At 48.0% G+C, this 19076-nt stretch overlaps 1 pseudogene; it reads left to right on the forward strand.

The window, feature by feature from the left end:
* LOC118700806 (zinc finger protein 850-like) overlaps nt 1–19076 on the forward strand; it is a 105514-nt pseudogene that overhangs the window by 12268 nt on the left and 74170 nt on the right.

Genomic DNA, 19076 nt, shown 5'->3' on the forward strand with positions numbered 1-19076 from the left:
AAGAAGAGCAAAAGGACTTGACTACAAGCTGGTTAGGAAAAAAATCTTTAAAGGGTTAGGGTGGAATGTGAGTTCATGGATTAAATCTATCATTGAGAGTGTGATAATCTTACTAATTGTATTCTTAGCAATTCGGTTAGTTTACAGCATCTTAAAGGGAGAGATACAGAAGAAAACGTCCTGGAACCAGAAAATAATAAAGGCACTGACACAAGATCCATGCCCACCATCTACTGGTTCTCCAGTTCGTGACAGCATCCACATCAACCCTGGATTTGAAGAAGGACAAGTATAAATTGAGGAATAAAGGACTGTATCAAGTGAAAACATTTACACCTATAGTGAAGTGAAAATGCTTTCAAAGGGGGGAGAATGATAGTGGAGCCCTGGAAAATGTTAAAAATAGTCTTTGAAAATATTAGGCTTTGTATTTTCTCAGATCAGTGCACCTGCGTAAGCAGTATGATAAAAGACATAATTGTTAGATGTGATGATTGTTTAGTAATTACATATAATTATTATATAACCATGAGAAGAATCGTGAGAAACTATGTTGGAAATTTAAAGGGGGCTATGTTTAGCTAAAATCTGTGTATACAATAGAACAATATAAGTTTAATAATTAACATGAAAGTTAGGTAATGATAGAGTATAAAACATGTTCACCTCGAATGTATGGTTGGAATCAGATTTGGGTGGAAACTACTCCGATTCCCAGAGCTCTTCAATAAAAAGCACCGCATATAATCGCTTATGTGATTATGTGTTTCTGAATGCTAACAAGGCTGGCCCACGTCTCAGCTGAATTTCACCAGAAACTGCTGAGCAGAGGGAGGGGAAGCCATTGGCCCATGGCGTGCTGCTGTTCTAGGCCAGGCCCTCCTGAGATCCTGACACAGCCCCCTCAGGGCAGCCTGAAATAATGCACTACGACTGCTCCAACCACTGCCGGGCAGGAATCATAGAACCAACAGCAACAAGGATGCAATGCCTGGGTAACATCAACTCCTTCACTGCACAAATGAAACTTACAGACCTTCAATCCTCTCTCAAGGGAGAGAAAAAGACAGATAGACATATACAAGACAACAGAAATACACCAAAGGCAGTAAAAAAGGATTCAAGTCCCAGATAGAGAAAAAATGAAGAAATGCATTAGTCTTAGGCTGAAATCCTCCCATGAGGCTATAGAGAAGAATGCAATTGATACATCAGACTCTTTTTCCCTGTAACTCATTAAAATGCTTTAGAAGGATATAGTGTTTTGATTACCATCATGAACAGAGGCACCAATGCTAAAGTGAGCAGCTGTTAAAGGAGCTGCAATCCTGATGAGAAGCTTGAACAGAGAGAGACAAAAGTAATGAAGCCCCTTTGCTCCCAGGAAAGGAGAAAACCTCTGTTCTCAGAGATGAAGATGATTTCAGAGATACATAAAAAGAACCTTTGTTTTTTAACAGTTCATCCTTAGAAATGGCACCCCAATAAGTTAACATAGCCCAAAACCACAGCTGTGTGAAGGCTGCAAAAGATGAGAAGGACTTCACGAATGCAAATTCCCAAGAGACTGCTATTCGTGTAGATTGAAGCCACAAGAACACTGTTTCTTGTAGAGAAATCTCCATAGCCAAGGCAAGAAAGACTCCTCTGCCTAAGAAAATTGATGAAAGATTATTTTAGGAGAAGTAAACTGACTAACAAATTCATCTCTGGACATCATCAGTGGGAAAGATAAAAAGTTGTGGGGAGAGGAGGAGAAGTGTTCTAAAAGTTTTATGCTCGTTCTTACTACTTTTTCTTTTAGTCCTATTACTAAAGTTTTCATTATACCCTGTTAAAGTTTTAACCCTACTTTACCTTTCTTCTAATCCTGTCTCGCAACAAGAAATAAGTAAATAATTCTTGAGAGTACATGAGCATTTAGCCAACACTGAACCCACAACACCTTGTCACCACACTGCCCGTCCCATCCCGGATCCCACTCCCTGTCTCATTCCCTGTCCCTGTCCCATATTCCCAGTCCCATATTCCCTGTCCTGTTTCTGTTCCTGTATTTCCAGTCCCCCTGCTATTTCCTGCATTTTTTATTTCTATATTCCCTATCCCGTTCCCATATTCCCATTCCCAGTCCTGTTCTCGTATTCTCATTTCCCATCCTGGTCCTATCTTCCTAATTCCTATCCCATATTCTCTCTCTGTTTGCTGTTTCTATATTCCCTGTCCTGTTCCTATAGTCTGAATTATGATCCTCTTCCTGGTCTCTCTCCTGTATTCCCAGTCCCTGTCCCCATTCCCGGTCCTGGTTCCATATTACTCTCCCTGTACCCATTTCTGGTCCCAGTCTCGTATTCCCGGTCCCTGCCCCCATTCCCTGTCCCCATTCCTGGCCCTGTCCCGTACTCCCGGTGCTATTCCCAGTGCCATTGCTGAGGGCCGCCTCTCGCGTGGGGCCCTGAGGGCTGCACAGCTCGGGCTGGCTGTGCCACACGAACCGTTCAGCCCTGCTGCTGTCCTTGGCCAGCTGCAGAGAGCACAAGGCTTTGGGCATTTCTCAGAGGCCCCCAGCTGGCCGGAGCAGCCCCTCCTGCCAGCAGCCGCTGGGCCTCAGAGCCCTCCCTCATGCTGGGGCCATGCAGGGGCCATGGGCCTGGAGGAGGCTCCTGTTCTTGAGCCAGGAGCGAGGCTGCAGCTCCCGCCTTTGGGCCCTGGGCCGCAGCAGCCCAGGGGAGGCCCAGCTGCAGAGCTCACAGCCCCTGCTGGGTTTCACTTGGACACTTTGGAGCACGAATCCCCAGCCCATATTCTCTCTGCGGTTGCTGTTTCCGTGTTCCACGTGCCATTCCCATATGCTCATTCCAGTCCTTGTCTCCATTTGCGGACCCTGTCCCCATCTCTGGTCCCCTTCCTGGTCCCTGTCCCCTTCCCCGGTCCCATTCTTGGACCCATTCTCGATCCCTATCTTCATTCTTGGTCCCATTCCCGGTCCGTCTCCCCACTCCCGTTCCCGCTCCCTGTCCCCATTCCCGGTCCCCATTCCCGCTCCTTGTTCCCATTCCCCCTCCCTGTCCCCTCTCACCGGACGCCGCCGCCATCGCTCCGGCACCCCCGGCCCTCACTTGACCGAGCAAACCCCGCGCTGCTCCCGCCCACCAATCCAAGCGCGCGATCGCTCCTGTATTTGCATAACCACGCCCTTCGGTTTGGCCCCGCCCACCGCCGGCTGCAGCCGCCTCCGGGCGCTGTTTGCTCCCAGTTCCCTCCCAGTGCTCCCAGTAAGAGCGGGACTGGCAGGGAGAGCGCTCCCAGTTCCTTCCCGCTGATCTCAGGATCCGTACCTGGTGCTCCCAAGATCACTCCCACTGCCGCACAAGGCGCGGCTGTTTCGGAACCCGCCCAAGGCAGAGCGCGGCTGTTTCTGGGGCTCGGCACTGCCCGGGCCGGGTTGGGAGCGACAGAAAAGTGGGAGAAAGAGGAGGGAAAGAGGAGGAAAAGGAGGAGCGGAAGGAAGAGGAGCAGCAGAACCACGTTGGTTTCCCCGCCGCCTTCTCCCTCCGCTCAGGCCGAAGCTCCCCCGGCTCCTGCTGCATTGCCGCCTCCAGGAGCCACGGGTGAGCGGGATGGGGGAGTTCGCCCCGGATCCATCAGGGGGGTTTCCGGGAGGGATTTTTGTGGGTCAGGGGATGTTTGACTCTTGCAGTACCCCAAACCCGAACCGTAAATTTCCCCTGGAGGGAACATTGGGGGGTCTCACGTTCGCCCGGTACCAGCGTGCACAGGGGCGATCACGGATTTGGGGATACCCGGGAGAGCCGGGGGGGAACGCGGGAGCCCCGGAGCAGGGAGAGCGCAGAGGGGCGATCCCGGAGCCGGGGGACAAACCGGCTGCCTGGAGGGGTGGGGGAGGCTGGGCATGAGCGGGCTCCGGGCCCCCCGAGGCTGAAAGGGGCGCTGACTTTTCCAGCTGCACTTGGGCAGCGGGACCATCATTCCCAACGCGTTCAGCCCTTGTTTTCCCCCAAATCAGGATTTCCCATTCCCCAACCTTGGCCCGATGGAAGAAGAGGCCGTGAGGAAGACGAAGATGGCCGGGGAGCCCCAGGCAGGTGAGGAGGAAGTCAGTGCCCCTTTCCCCCTCTCTCCTGCTCCATCTCCCAGCCCAGCATGGCCCCCGGCTGCAGGACAACCCTGCTGCCAAAGCTGTCCTGCTGAGGACGCACTGGGGGCATCTCCTTGCCCTTCCCTGTGGCACAGAGGCAAATCCCATCCTCTCCTTGTCCTTCCTCCCCCAGACCAGGAGCTGAGCATGGAGAGCAGGGAGGACAAATCCCCACATCAGAACCTCATGGAAGAGGCTGTTTTGAGCGTCTCCACAGTGCAGGAACCCAATGGGGAGGAAAAGCCTTGGAGATCCCTCACAAGGAGGGGCTGCAAACGCAGATCACAGGGATCTGAGGAGGAAAGACCCACCCTGGGCCTGGGAGGTGGCCGGAGTTCGGAGCTGGGGGTTGATGAGCAGCTTCAGGATGGGGAGAAGCACCACAAGTGCTCAGAATGTGGGAAGAACTTTAGTAAGAGATGCTACCTCGTCATCCATTGGAGAATCCACACAGAGGTGCGGCCATACGAGTGTCCTGAGTGTGAGAAGAGCTTCAGGAGGAGCTCCCACCTGACTGTCCACCAGAGGATCCACACTGGGGAGAAGCCCTATGAATGTGATAAATGCAGAAAGAGGTTTCAGACCAGTTCTCATCTCCTCCAGCACCAGCGCATTCACTCAGAGGAGAGGCCCTTCCGCTGCCCTGACTGCAGGAAGGGCTTCAAGGATAACTCCACCCTCGTCAAGCACCGGCGCACCCACACGGGAGAGAGGCCCTATGAGTGTGATCAATGCAGGCAGAGGTTTCACACCAGCTCCCATCTCCTGCTGCACCAGCGCATTCACACAGACGAGAGGCCCTTCCGCTGCCCCGACTGCGGGAAGGGCTTCAAGCGCAACACCCACCTCACCAGCCACCGGCGCATCCACACCGGGGAGACGCCCTATGAGTGTCCCGAGTGTGGGAAGAGATTCCGGCACAGCTCAGCCTTGACCCACCATCAACGGAGCCACCACTAAGGGAAGCCCTGTGAGCCCTCCCGAGTGCAGGAAGAGCTTCGTGTGCTGCTCCAGCTCCATCCCCCATGGGAGATCCACCCTGGATGATCCCCAGTGATCCCCGGTGATCCGTGGTGCTGGTGATCCGTGTTGGGAAGACACCTGGCTGGGGGGCTCCACATCCTCCTGTCTCCCTCTGGGCACCTGCACACATCCACAGACGAACATCCAAAATCCATTTTGTAGAGCTGATTTGTCCTCTCCTGACCCCAGAAAAAAATCACTTTTAGCATCTTGTGGTGGTCTTAACAACACTGGATAGTCTTGGAGGTCTTCTCCAACATAAATCCATCGTTTTAATTCTCTCTGGCCCACAGACATCTTCCACAGCCAAATGGGGAGGGACTAGGGCAAAACCCTCAATTTTCCAATTTTCGAGACAGTTGGGTGGAAAGTCCTCCAAAAAAGGTTCTTCCCACCCGCCCAAGCACGTGGATGCTCTGCCAGCCGGGATACATAAATCTTTTTTTTTTTTTTGTGCCTTGAAACAAAAAGGTTTCTATTCATTCCTTTCAAAGCCCTGAAACTGGGGTAGAAATAAAGGCGTTGGACTAAGGCATGCATGGGGACATGTGGGGGACAATGACATGTGTAGGGCCATGGGGGGACATGGACATAGACAGGACCATGGGGGACATGGCGGAACACAGACATGGATGGGAACATGGGAAACATGCATGGGGACATGAACTGGGACAGCGTCAATGCCACCACTACAGTGCCACCAGCACCTTCATCTCGGCCATGGCAAAGCACTGCCTGATGCAGTTCCTTCCACCACATCCCTGCTGTCACCACCGCGGTGTCCCAGCTGAATGTCACCACCCATCAGGGCAGGGTGGGGACATTGTTCAGCTGGTGACAAGTGGCCTGGAAGCAAGTGACAGCCATCAGGGTGTCCCAGGGCCACCGCCCTTAGGGGACCTCAACTGCCCCTGGGGGCAGGCTGGGGACAGGGGAAAAGGTCAGTGTCACCTGGCGGGTCACGTTGCCCTGCACTGGGTGTCACCAGAGGCGTCCTGGTGGCCGCATCCACACAGGTGTGGCAACATTGTCCCTTGATGTGTGTCATGGTTGCATCGTGTCCCTCCCCTCTGTATGTCCCTATCCCCCACCATGGCTCCCTGTCACCCCTCTGTGTTTCCCCGTCCTGTCCCGTGTGTCCCTGTCCCCTTCTGTGTTTCCCTGTCCCTCTCCCGATGTCCCTGCCCCCACCCCTGGTGGGCTGAAGTCCCCGAGGTCTTGGGGTTGTGTCCTGCAGGGTCTCTTTGTGTCCTGCAGGGTGTCCCCGTCTCCCTCAGGATGTTCCCATGGCTGTTCCTGGCACTGACTGTCTGCGCCTGCCCTGGCACAGGTGGAGTCATGCCATGACACCTGTGACACCCCACGACATCCCATGACACCCTTTGATTTTGAGTCCTTCCCCCTCCATTTTGGGTGCACTCCCCGTGCTATGGGTCCCACTTCAAACCACCCCAGAACCCCCCAAAATTCCTGACCCATGATGTCCACACATCCCCCTGGAAGTCCCCCCAGGCTCTCGGCCACGGAACTGTTGCTGGTGACATTGAGCCACAGGATCCACAGGCTGTCTCCAAGGGTGGCCCTGGCTGCCGCCTCCAGTGGCCCCTGCTGCAGCAGGTCCCTCATGGTGGCCAGGACTGCAACCCCAAACATCAGTCAGTGACCCCGAAAATTCATCAGGGTTCCCAAAAACTCCATTAGAGAGCCCCGGCCCCAAATCCATCGTGACAGGTTCCGCATGCTGGCCGGTACTGTGAAGCCATTCATTATATTGAACAATAAGTTTTTGAGAAATAAAAGAATTAAAAGACACTTAAAAGTATATCAAGGGAATCGCAGAAGTTAATAAATAACCTAAAATACACTATTAGGAAGAGCTCTGATCAGATATTTGGATAAGTTAATAAATAACCTAAAATACACTGTTAGGGAGCCCTAACTTTGATCATATATCTAGATAAGTTAACCAAAAAACACACACACAGAAGAAACTTTGGAATTAGAATATTTGAAGAGGAAACATTGGAATTAGAATATTTGAAGAGAAAAGCAGAAATGGAAGCCAATAAGTTAAAGTGACCTGCCAAGCCATAGAATCAAGCCAACTACAACAATAACTTCTGCCAAGCCATGGAAAAACATGCCAAGAATAACAGGAAACTGCCCAAATTAGGAAAAGCTTAAAATTTAACGAAGGAAGACCAAGAATTCCTGGAAGACTCCGTCTGTACTCCTGCCTACCTATGAATATGCATGTAATAATGATGTAATCCTTTTTCAAAATTGTATAAAAACCTGCTTTTGCTGTACACAATTCGGAAATCCATTTAGTGATTTCTCCAACGCGTTGCCAATAAATACCTCCTGCCTATAGACCTCAAATCCAGTCTCTGGGCAGCTTATTTTCGCCTTTTGGGGCAAAATTCGGCATCATTTTTGGCGACCGCGGCAGGACAGAAAAGGGTCCGTCCGAGCCTTGACTCGGGGGACCGGGACCTCTTCAGGGCCCCTGACGGAATTCTGTCAGAAGAGACCCCCATCCCCCAGCCAACGCGCATCGGTGGACAAGGACTTTCTGCATCTCCTGCTCCAAATTAAGAGGTATTTATCTTTGCTTATAGGTTTTATGGTAAAGCGCTTTATTGGGAACGAGGGTCAGACGTGACCGCTCGAAGGGATTCCGGGGGACGCCCTGGTAAAAATATCCCAGCTGGGTTAGAGTCCCGGTAATAGAAACGCAGGTTAGAGTCCTGCTGGAAGGAATATTTGTTTTTCATTTATCTTGGTATTTTTGGGTTCTTCATATTGTGTGGGAAACTGTTTTAATATTGTGTTTAATGTTATATTGTGTTTAATGTTATATTTACTGTGAATTAGTTGCTCTCTGAGACCGGGAGAGAGGTCGGTCAGTTTGTGGTGTTCTATGTGTCTGTTGCAAATTTTACAGGAGACATTTTCGGTCAGTTTGTGGTGTTCTATGTGTCTGTTGTAAATCTTACAGGAGACATTTTCGGTTAGTTTGTGGTGTTCTATGTGTCTGTTGCAAATTTTACAGGAGACATTTTCGGTCAGTTTGTGGTGTTCTATGTGTCTGTTGCAAATCTTACAGGAGACATTTTGTCACTCTATGTAATCTTGTAGATAAAGGTGTGTGGGTATGGATGAGAGTGAATGAGACGCAGCATCGCTGCGAAGCGAGAGGGAGTCCCGCTCCGCAGTTCCTGTTCTTCGCGAGAAGCCAGGTCGGAAACGGACGAAGCGATTGGAAATTGTGTGTGTGGAGTGTTGCAATAAATTGGTAAACAGTACTTGCGGGAAAGGGATTGATCCGGTTAAACAGTAAATACAGCCACAGGGAATAGTAATGGGAGGTCAACAGAGTAAAGACGTAAATATGAAAACCCCCTTAGGATGTATCCTAAAGCACTGGAAGGACTTGGGAGGGATTCCGGGGGGAAACATAAGTAAAAAGACACTCCTTAAATATTGCACACAGTGGTGGCCATTGTATAAGTTAGATGACGATGAGAAATGGCCACCGGAGGGAACAACTAATTATAACACTATTTTACAACTGATGCTTTTCCTTCGTCGACTTAATAAATGGGACGAAGTGATGTATGCTGATATGTTCTTTACCTTAAGAAATAAACCGGAGTGGCAAAAAGAGTGCGGGGTAAACGTAGCACCTCAGGACCCCCTAGTACTAGCCCTCGAAAAAGATAAGAAAGGCTTAAAGCCTAAAGAACGTTGCTGTGATGCATGTAGCATTGGGCAACAATGTCTTAAGTTAACAAGAAGGGACAGTGGGAAGGAGAGCGAAATAAGCCTGTGGGAATACCATCCATTCGCCCCAGGACGGGAAGGGCCTCTTCCCAGGCCAAAAGAGGAACAAGGGGATCCTAGCCCACTAAAGGAACTGGAACGATGGTGGAAATCTAAGTTTGGGCACAGCCCTCAGAAGCTTGACAACAGTTGGGAGGGGGGTGGCCCATTAAAATCGGGGACTAACAAGGGGGAAAGCAGCCCACGGGGACTGGATAGTCCACAGGGGTCGGGGAGCTACAGGGATGTTGGCAGCCCACCCAGACTAGAAGTTGAGAGGGAGGGGGCAGCCCACATGGGGAAGAAAGCCGAGGGGAGACACGCAGCCTGCCCGAACTAAGTCCATGTGGGGATGGTGGCACACCTGGGAATGGAAGTTTAAGGAAATCAGGTACCTGTAGAATGGACACCAGCACACCGAGGACTGGAGACAAAGGTGACTCACTGGGGGGCGACGTCTCTAAGTTGAAATATGGTGAAAAGAATGACAATGAGGCATGCGAAAGGGGGGTGGAGAACGACTCACAGAAGCTGAATATAGTAATTCGTATAGAGGATAAGAGGGATGGAAGGGGAACAGAAGATGAGGAGGACGGTAGCCCGGAACAGGATAGGCACCGGCAGATGCGGGAAGAAAGGCGACAGATGCAGAGTGAGAGGTGGTTGGAAGATCCCGGGGAGGGGACTAGTCACTCGTATTATACCAGATCTGTGGCACGGAGGGAAGCAGAGCAAAGAGAGGAGGGGAACCATACGATAGCTCCTCTCCGACAACTTATGCCAATGGTAGGGGAGAGGACTAGAATAAAGGTGCCGTTCTCAACGAGTGATCTGAATAACTGGAGGGATGAGGCAAGGAACTTCAGGAGGAATCCAGAGGGAGTAGCAAAGAGGTTTGAATTAATGGCAAAGAATTTGGATATTGATTGGCAAGATATAGAGGTGATGTTGTCAGAGTTGACAGATACAGAAAGGGAACTCGTATTGGAAACCGGAAAACGACATGCTCAAGTGTTATCGGGGAGACTGGAAGATAATTTCCCCAGCAGTAAACCAGAATGGGACCCCGGCAATGAAGAGCATTATCGGAGGCTGGTGCAGTATAGAAAACTGATAGCGATGGGCTTGCGAAATGCGATCCCTAAGGCTATCAATTGGTCGATGCTATATGACATCAGGCAGGGAAAAGATGAGACCCCATCAGAGTTTTTGGATAGACTTCGGGCAGCCATGAGACAATACACACCCCTGGACCCAGCAACGGAAGAAGGTAAACAACACCTGTTGGGATTAATGATGGGACAAAGTAACCCGGACATTAGGAAGAGATTACAAAAGCTTGAGCATCCAGCAAACAAAAACCTGGAGGCGTTGCTGAATGAGGCATGGAAAGTGTATAATAATAGAGAAATAGAGGAAAAGAAAAAGGAAGATAAGAGGCTTGGTCGAATAGTGGCTGCAGCAATAACAGCTCAAAATACAAACCATTTGGGACCTAATACCAGGGGTAGGGGAAGGGGCTACCCAGTGGGAGGGGGAGGGAGGTTCCAACCCCACCCAACTAGAATAGGGCCAAACCAGTGTGCCTATTGCTTCCAAATGGGACACTGGAAACGTGAGTGCCCTCAACTAAGAGAAAGATCAATGGGCACTACTGCTATCGCACATCAGGGCAGTGAATGAGGGGGACCGGTGGGCCGTACCCTAGCAGACCCACTGGTTAAAATGGAGCTAGGGGAAGGTAAAAAGGAATTGGATTTTTTGATTGATACAGGAGCAACATTTTCGGTTTTAAATCAAGAATTGGTACCTAAGAGTGATGAATTTGTACAAGTTGTGGGAGCAACAGGCCAACCAGAAAAAGCTTATTTTTTGAGACCTATCAAATACAAAATTGGGAAACAAATGGGGATTCACCAGTTTCTGTATTTGCCAAATTCACCAAAGCCTCTATTGGGAAGAGACTTACTGGAGAACTTGGGAGCCGTAATAAAATTCAACAAAGACAAATTGGAATTTCAAGTAAGGGAAGAGCAACTGATTACAGCCCTAAGCCTAACAATCAGTTGTATAGAACCGAAGCCTGAAAGTCACAATATTGAGCGTATCCTGAGTGAAACATATCCATTAGTATGGGCTACTGATATACCTGGGAAATCACAACAAGCAACACCTATCATTATTGAACTTATACCTGGAGCAAGGCCGGTAAGTAGGAAACAATACCCACTGAGGTTAGAAGATAGAAAAGGAATTGAGCCCATAATCACAAGGTTTTTAGAATTGGGGTTATTGATAGAATGTGAATCGGATTTTAACACCCCAATCCTGCCAGTAAAGAAACCTAATGGAACTTATAGATTAGTCCAAGACCTGAGGGCAGTAAATGAAATAACCAAGACACTACATCCAGTAGTTGCTAACCCTTACACACTCTTAACTAAATTAAAAGATAATTTGACATGGTTCACAGTGTTAGATTTAAAAGACGCATTCTTCTGCCTTCCTTTAGCTCCAGAGAGCCAAAAAATCTTTGCATTTGAATGGGAATCTGTAGATAGGGGAAGAAAAACCCAACTCACCTGGACGGTGTTGCCACAAGGGTACAAAAACAGCCCTACAATTTTTGGGAATCAACTGGCCAAAGAACTAGAACAATGGGAAAGGCCGCTGGGAGATGGTACTCTTTTGCAATATGTAGATGACCTCCTAATAGCAACAGAAACAGAAGAAGAATGCATTAAATGGACTATTTCCCTGTTAAACTTTCTGGGTTTAAATGGATATCGAGTTTCTCAACAGAAAGCACAGCTGGTACAAGAAGAGGTGGTGTATCTGGGATATGAAGTTTCCAGAGGACAGCGATCCCTGGGAGCAGCCAGGAAAGAAGCCATCTGCCAAATGCCTAGACCAGAGACGGTAAGAGATTTGCGTGCCTTCCTGGGGATGACCGGTTGGTGTCGGCTATGGATCTATCAATACGGGATACTCGCCAAACCACTCTATGACTTACTAAAGGAAAGTAAGGGTGTTCTAGTTTGGACTCCCGAGGCAAAGGGAGCCTATAAGAGACTGAAACAGGAACTCATGAGAGCACCAGCCTTGGGTCTTCCGGACGTGACAAAACCATTCTGGCTGTTTTCTCATGAGCGACAAGGAATGGCCCTAGGAGTCCTAGCACAACAGTTAGGACCGCACAAAAGGGCTGTGGCCTACTTCTCCAAACAGTTGGATGAAGTGAGTAAAGGATGGCCTGGCTGTCTAAGAGCAGTAGCCGCAGTGATAATCAACATTGAAGAAGCCAGAAAGCTCACTCTGGGCCAGAAAATGACTGTGTTAGTAGCTCACACTGTGTCTGCTGTGTTAGAGCAGAAAGGAAATCACTGGCTGTCACCTTCCAGATTCCTAAAGTACCAAGCTATCTTGGCTGAGTCAGATGATGTTACTATCCAGGTAACTAACGTTGTGAACCCAGCTTCATTCCTAGAAGGGAAGACTTCAGCAGAACCCATCGAGCACGATTGCCTGGAAACAATCGAAGCCGTTTACTCCAGTCGCCCGGATCTCAAAGAAGAGCCATTCGAAGATGCAGATGACTGGTTCTCGGATGGTAGCAGCTTCGTAAAACAAGGAGTAAGAATGGCTGGTTATGCAGTAACTACCACAGAAAAGGTAATCGAGTCAAACCCTTTGCCTGCAGGGACCTCAGCCCAGAAGGCAGAATTGATAGCTCTGACCCGAGCTCTGGAATTGGCAGAGAACATGCGAATAAATATTTGGACAGACTCTAAATATGCCTTTTCTGTTGTGCACGCTCATGGAGCCATCTGGAAAGAAAGAGGACTGTTGACTACTCAAGGGAAAACAGTCAAACATGCGGAGGAAATCCTACGATTGCTAGAAGCAGTCCAACTCCCAGCACAAGTGGCCATAATGCATTGTAAAGGACACCTAAAAGGTAACACTACTCCAGAAGTTGGGAATAGAAAGGCAGATGCGGAAGCTAAATTAGCTGCTGCAAGGACCGGAGAGGTAAATATAACAGCTCTAATACCAGGAGAGCTGGAAGTAAACCTCCAACCAAATTATCAGGAATCAGATCATAGATGGATTCAAAGGAATAAAGGTAAACTGTTAGACAGTGGATGGGGACAATTGGAGACAGGACAGTTGATAATACCAGGGAACCTAATGTGGCAGATTGTAAAGACGGAGCATGAAAAGGCCCATTGGGGTCTAGATCCGCTTTACCAATATTTGCAAGCCAGGATAGCAGGACCGAAATTATTTACTACTGTAAAGCACGTTACATCCCAGTGCGAGCGGTGTCTGAAAAACAACCCAAATATGGGAACCAAGGTACACCAAGGAGCCATCAATCGAGGTAAATTCCCAGGTGAAGTATGGCAAATTGATTTTTCTGAACTCCCAAGAAAAGGGGGGTTTCGGTATTTGTTGGTATTAACTGATACATTTTCTGGGTGGCCTGAAGCATTCCCTTGTAGGACAAATAAGGAAAGGGAAGTAACTAAAGTACTGTTGAATGAAATTATTCCACGGTTTGGGGTACCAAAGAGCATTTCTTCGGATAGGGGTACACATTTCTGTGCAAAAGTGGTGAGAGCAATAAGCAAAGCATTACAAATCAAGTGGCAATTACACACGCCTTACCGTCCACAGGCCAGTGGGCAAGTGGAAAAGATGAATCATCTCATCAAACAGCAAATTGCCAAAATATGCCAGGAGACTAATTTGCAGTGGTATCAAGCTTTGCCTATTGCTCTGCTTAGGCTGAGAGTCAAACCAAGATCAAAAGAAAAGTTAAGCCCATTTGAAATTTTGTATGGTAGACCTTATGCTATGCAAATTGTAAATGGGGACGCTATAGACCAAATCGGTAACCAGTACATTTATGATTATGTAATAACGGTGGGGAAACAGTTCGATAAGAATGCTGCTGTGGTGATAGAGCACCAACCTAAACAACCTGATTGCAAATTGCATCCGTTTAATCCCGGTGATTGGGTGTATGTTAAGAATCTTTTAGGAAAACCCCTACAAGAGAAGTGGGAGGGACCTTTCCAAGTGCTGCTGACTACCTTCACCGCAGTTCGGATCAAGGAGCGACCCACGTGGATCCATTACTCTCGGGTCAAGAAGGCTCCGGAGAATAAACAAGAGGAACAGACATCATGATCCTGACTCCACCTCAGACCTTCACAACCCTGATCATTGGACTCTCGATAAGTATAGTTCTTCCCCAAGACTCTGCCCCAATAGACCCATGGTCTAATGCACACCAGTGTATCCACCCGGAGATGGAAACGGAACCGAAGGGATCCTATTTTGAGGTTTATGCCTTACGTAACAATCAGCCATACGCAAGTAAAGCGTGGAATCAGCCCGCCTTGGTAGCATACAAAGGAGACCTAATCCAAATTGGGTGTCGAGAACTTGACCTAGTAGAAGGAAAAACAAGGCGGCTAGTATTAACAATTCATCCCTTGATGGCAGCCTCTGAACATAACCTAATTACTTTTAGTCCAGTGAAAATGGGCAAGCCCACCGTCTGGACTCAGCAAAAGGGCCCAATTTCATGTCAGTGGAGTGACTTCAGGGAAGATCCACCCGGATCACAACCCCGAGACTCAGTAACTTATACAGAAGAGCCGCTTGGGGAACTACATCCTCAAAACATAACCCTTGACCTTCACCCTCTTCTCTTTTGTGCAGGAAAGATTGTAGCATCTAGTGGTCCTGAGGAAGGGAAAGCACAGTGTGAAATGGCATTTAGATTGGATCAGTCGATGACCTTCACATGTGAAAGAGAGTTGAAAATTCTGGAACTGGGTTCTGGCTTCCCTAAGCGTGCTGTCGGATATAAGGTGGCATTACCAGAGGACGTGATCCCATTGTACCCAGGTCTAGACTTGCCCCAAGAAACCACTCCACTGGTGGAATGTATAGCAGTACATAACCTAACCTTTATAGGGCCTCAGGTGATAAGAAAATCTAATGAACAAAAATTATTGTTGGACCCCACTTATTCCCTGAAAAAGGTACAGATGAACATCCACACCGATATTACATATTTGCAGAAGGATTGCCAACCATTTATACAGCAAAGCCTTAAGGGATGGAATGCATGGTTAGCAACAAGGTCTCATCACAGAAGAGCACAAAGAGATATAAGTGGGTGGATTGGCACCGGATTTGGTATATTAAACACGATAGATCAAGAGGTGTTAGTAAACAAATTGAGTACTGTCACGTCGAACTTGGGGAAGCTTAAAATGCCTCTCAGTTCATCCATGATCACATTGGCAGAAACACAATCACTAGTAGTAAAATTGCTAACCATGGTAGCAAACAACACTGCAGAGGATCTCGCAAAGTTTGCTGACTATACAGGGGAACTTAGCAAAGAAATTGCACTAGCTATCCAATGCCCTCAGACGCAACAATGGGTACAATCAGTAGCGGCAGGAATAATGAGAGAAGGAACATCAGGTATATTACCTCAAGAGATAAGAGAAACAATATTAAAGGACAATCATACTACACAATTTGAAAAGGACCACCAAGCCTGGTGGCAATTAGTAAATTTCACTTATGAGCCTCAACAAGAACACATTGAAGCCTATGTCCTCACCATTAGTGCAGCAGAGGAAAGAGCTATCTTTCCTATCCTCACTCTTGGGACAATACATCAAGATGTCATTGTCAGGCCAATAGACCATAATGTCTGGGCCAGTTATGATAATACCAAAAATAGGTGGCAATCGGTTAGCACAGAAGCATGCATTCCTAGAGGACAATTAGGCTATGTCTGCGAAAACGCTGTAGTAGAAGCAGAAGATTTATGCTTAGATGCTGAAAATAGTGTATGTACATTTGAAATGCTTCCGCATAATAAAACACAATCACAAGTTTACTATATAGGGAATGGGTGCGCTTGCGTAAGGACAGCTTGTGACAACGTCACTATAGATAATTGCCAAATGGAGACTAACAATACTAACTTCTGTGTATGCAACTTCACCAAGATAGTAGGTTGTGATTTTCATTATACTGTCCCAATAACTACTCAACAGCTAATTAACGCAGATTTTAACCTATATCAAGAGATACCGAAATTACAAATAGGGATGGACGTCAAAGTTCTTAAAGCAATGCTCGCACATCCTAAAGTAAAGAAATTGGTGCAAAAGGTGAATCAAACAACTAAACGAATGGTATGGCAGGTAGAACATAATTCAGAAAAAATAAAGAATGTCCTGACCGAAGTGGAACAAGTAGGCCAGCATCATTGGTGGGATATCTTTACAGGATACTCCCCAACAGCTACACAAGTCTTCAACTACCTGGTACACCCAATGCTAATAGTAATTGTAATTCTGTTACTATTAACTCTCACAAATATTTGTATGTGGTGGAGACTAAGAATCATAATGAGAAGGACCCAAATGATTTGGGCTATGGTACGAGCGTATCAGCGCCCTATAGGATTAGAATTTGACAAAAGAATTCGTAAGTTATAAGAAAAGGGGGGAATTAAGCCATTCATTATATTGAACAATAAGTTTTTGAGAAATAAAAGAATTAAAAGACACTTAAAAGTATATCAAGGGAATCGCAGAAGTTAATAAATAACCTAAAATACACTATTAGGAAGAGCTCTGATCAGATATTTGGATAAGTTAATAAATAACCTAAAATACACTGTTAGGGAGCCCTAACTTTGATCATATATCTAGATAAGTTAACCAAAAAACACACACACAGAAGAAACTTTGGAATTAGAATATTTGAAGAGGAAACATTGGAATTAGAATATTTGAAGAGAAAAGCAGAAATGGAAGCCAATAAGTTAAAGTGACCTGCCAAGCCATAGAATCAAGCCAACTACAACAATAACTTCTGCCAAGCCATGGAAAAACATGCCAAGAATAACAGGAAACTGCCCAAATTAGGAAAAGCTTAAAATTTAACGAAGGAAGACCAAGAATTCCTGGAAGACTCCGTCTGTACTCCTGCCTACCTATGAATATGCATGTAATAATGATGTAATCCTTTTTCAAAATTGTATAAAAACCTGCTTTTGCTGTACACAATTCGGAAATCCATTTAGTGATTTCTCCAACGCGTTGCCAATAAATACCTCCTGCCTATAGACCTCAAATCCAGTCTCTGGGCAGCTTATTTTCGCCTTTTGGGGCAAAATTCGGCATCAACTGCGACCCCAAAAATTCATCATGGATCCCGAAAACCCCCAAAATTCATCTGGGATCTCAAAAATCCATCAGGGATCCCGCAATCCCCTGCTGGGGACAATCCTGGTGTGTCCCTTAAGGAGTTGAGGACACCCCCAGGATGTCCATCTGTTGTAGTGTGTTTTCTTAATTTGGCAGGTTCTCTGTGTAATTTGTGGTTTTGCAACCCCTCTTTACTGTCCTCCCCGTTATTCAGTTTAGTTCTGTTTGTTACCCAGCTACTCCCTGCCAAGTTTCAAACCTCCCCGCCTTCCCAGCTGTTAACCCCTCCTGCCCCTACCTTTGCCCCAGAGCCTTCCTTACTCCTCCTTCCATTAAATGTCAATCCCTCCCCGAACCTGCCCTCCCCTTTAGAAACCTCCCTGTCAGTTTTTATCCTTGGAAACCCCATTAGTTTACTCAAGCTGTTCTCCTCCCTTGAAATCCTTCATTGATTTACACATTGTATTCCCTGCCTTGTGTTCCACCCCCAGTTCCCCCAATTAGCCAGAGATTTTATCCTCCCCGAGACCCCCCTGTTTATAAGCTATTGTCTGCCCTCTCTTCAGGGTCCTGGGATCCTGGACTCGTATTGCCCCTCAGCCCGCAGGGCAGGTTTTGCCCCCGAGCAAAGCAGCACGGGCCAGATAGCTCAGTCCCTCCTGGGGACAGAGAGTCCAAATACCCAGGCTGCTCGTAGCCATGGCTACCTTAAGCAAGCTTAGTGGATATCAGCTCTTTAGTGCTTATCAGCTCTCTTAGAATTCCAGCTCTTTGCTTGCTAAGGTGCCTGGCAGGCTATTGGGGGAAGCAGACGAGAGAGGAGAAGAAAGGTCCTGGCATTCCACAGCGATGCTTTTATTGGGGGGTCTGTGAAGGGTTCCAGCGACGGCTCTTCTTCTGCCAAATGGGCTAAAACAGCCCCTTTTTATAGGGTACAAAGGGATCCAAATTTGTCCAATAGTAGGGGTTGGGGGAACGTGACCTATGGGGTTACAGAGATAAGCTAGGGTCCGAGAGGTGGAAGACAGGAGCCGATTTTGCTATTTCACCGTGACTCAGCAATTCCTGTCCTTAAGCCTCAGCCCTCCATGGGGCCCTGGCCAATTCCATGGTGCCTGCTACAGACTCAGGGAGTTTTACCATCGAATAGAGTTCCCCCGGTTCCACCCCAGGGCCCGTGCTGCTGCCTTTTTGTTTCTGCGCCGAACCTCCCCTGGCAGCTGGGATTCTGCGGAGCTCCAACGGGGGCTCTGTCCCGCCCCTGTTATCATCCAGCCGGGACTCAGCGCCCCGCGACAGATCCGCCACATCCACCCCTCCCCGCCCTGTGTGTCCCCCCTCACCCTCCCTGCCCTGCGGACATTTGGGGACACCCCTCTCACCCAGGTGTCGCTTCTGGGGGTCCCTGGTGAGCTGCACGGCCACGGCCAGGCCGATGCCCTAAGGGCGGCCGGTGACAGTGCGGGCTCGGGGGTGGCCATGGTGTCACCGCCTCCACCCCGGGCAAAGGCTCTGAACGGGATCAGCGCTCATGTGGCACCGGGATCAGGGACAGGACGGGGGGACAAAGGGGGGTGTTAAAACCGCCAATCACTTGTTTTCAAAATTTTAAAAGTTTATTGGTAATAAAATGGTTATAAAAGCAGTAATAAAATTAGAGTAATAATAATTTGGACAAGTTGAATTAGGACAATATGAGACAATAAATACAAAGAGTTACGGACGTCCGGGTACCTTTTTCTGGGCAGCACGAGCCCGAAAAAGGACACCCGTTAACAAAGGATTAACCCTTAAAAACAATAGGCTGTTGCATATTC

This window comes from Molothrus ater, chromosome 37 (assembly GCF_012460135.2).
Source record: "Molothrus ater isolate BHLD 08-10-18 breed brown headed cowbird chromosome 37, BPBGC_Mater_1.1, whole genome shotgun sequence".
NCBI lineage: Eukaryota > Metazoa > Chordata > Aves > Passeriformes > Icteridae > Molothrus > Molothrus ater.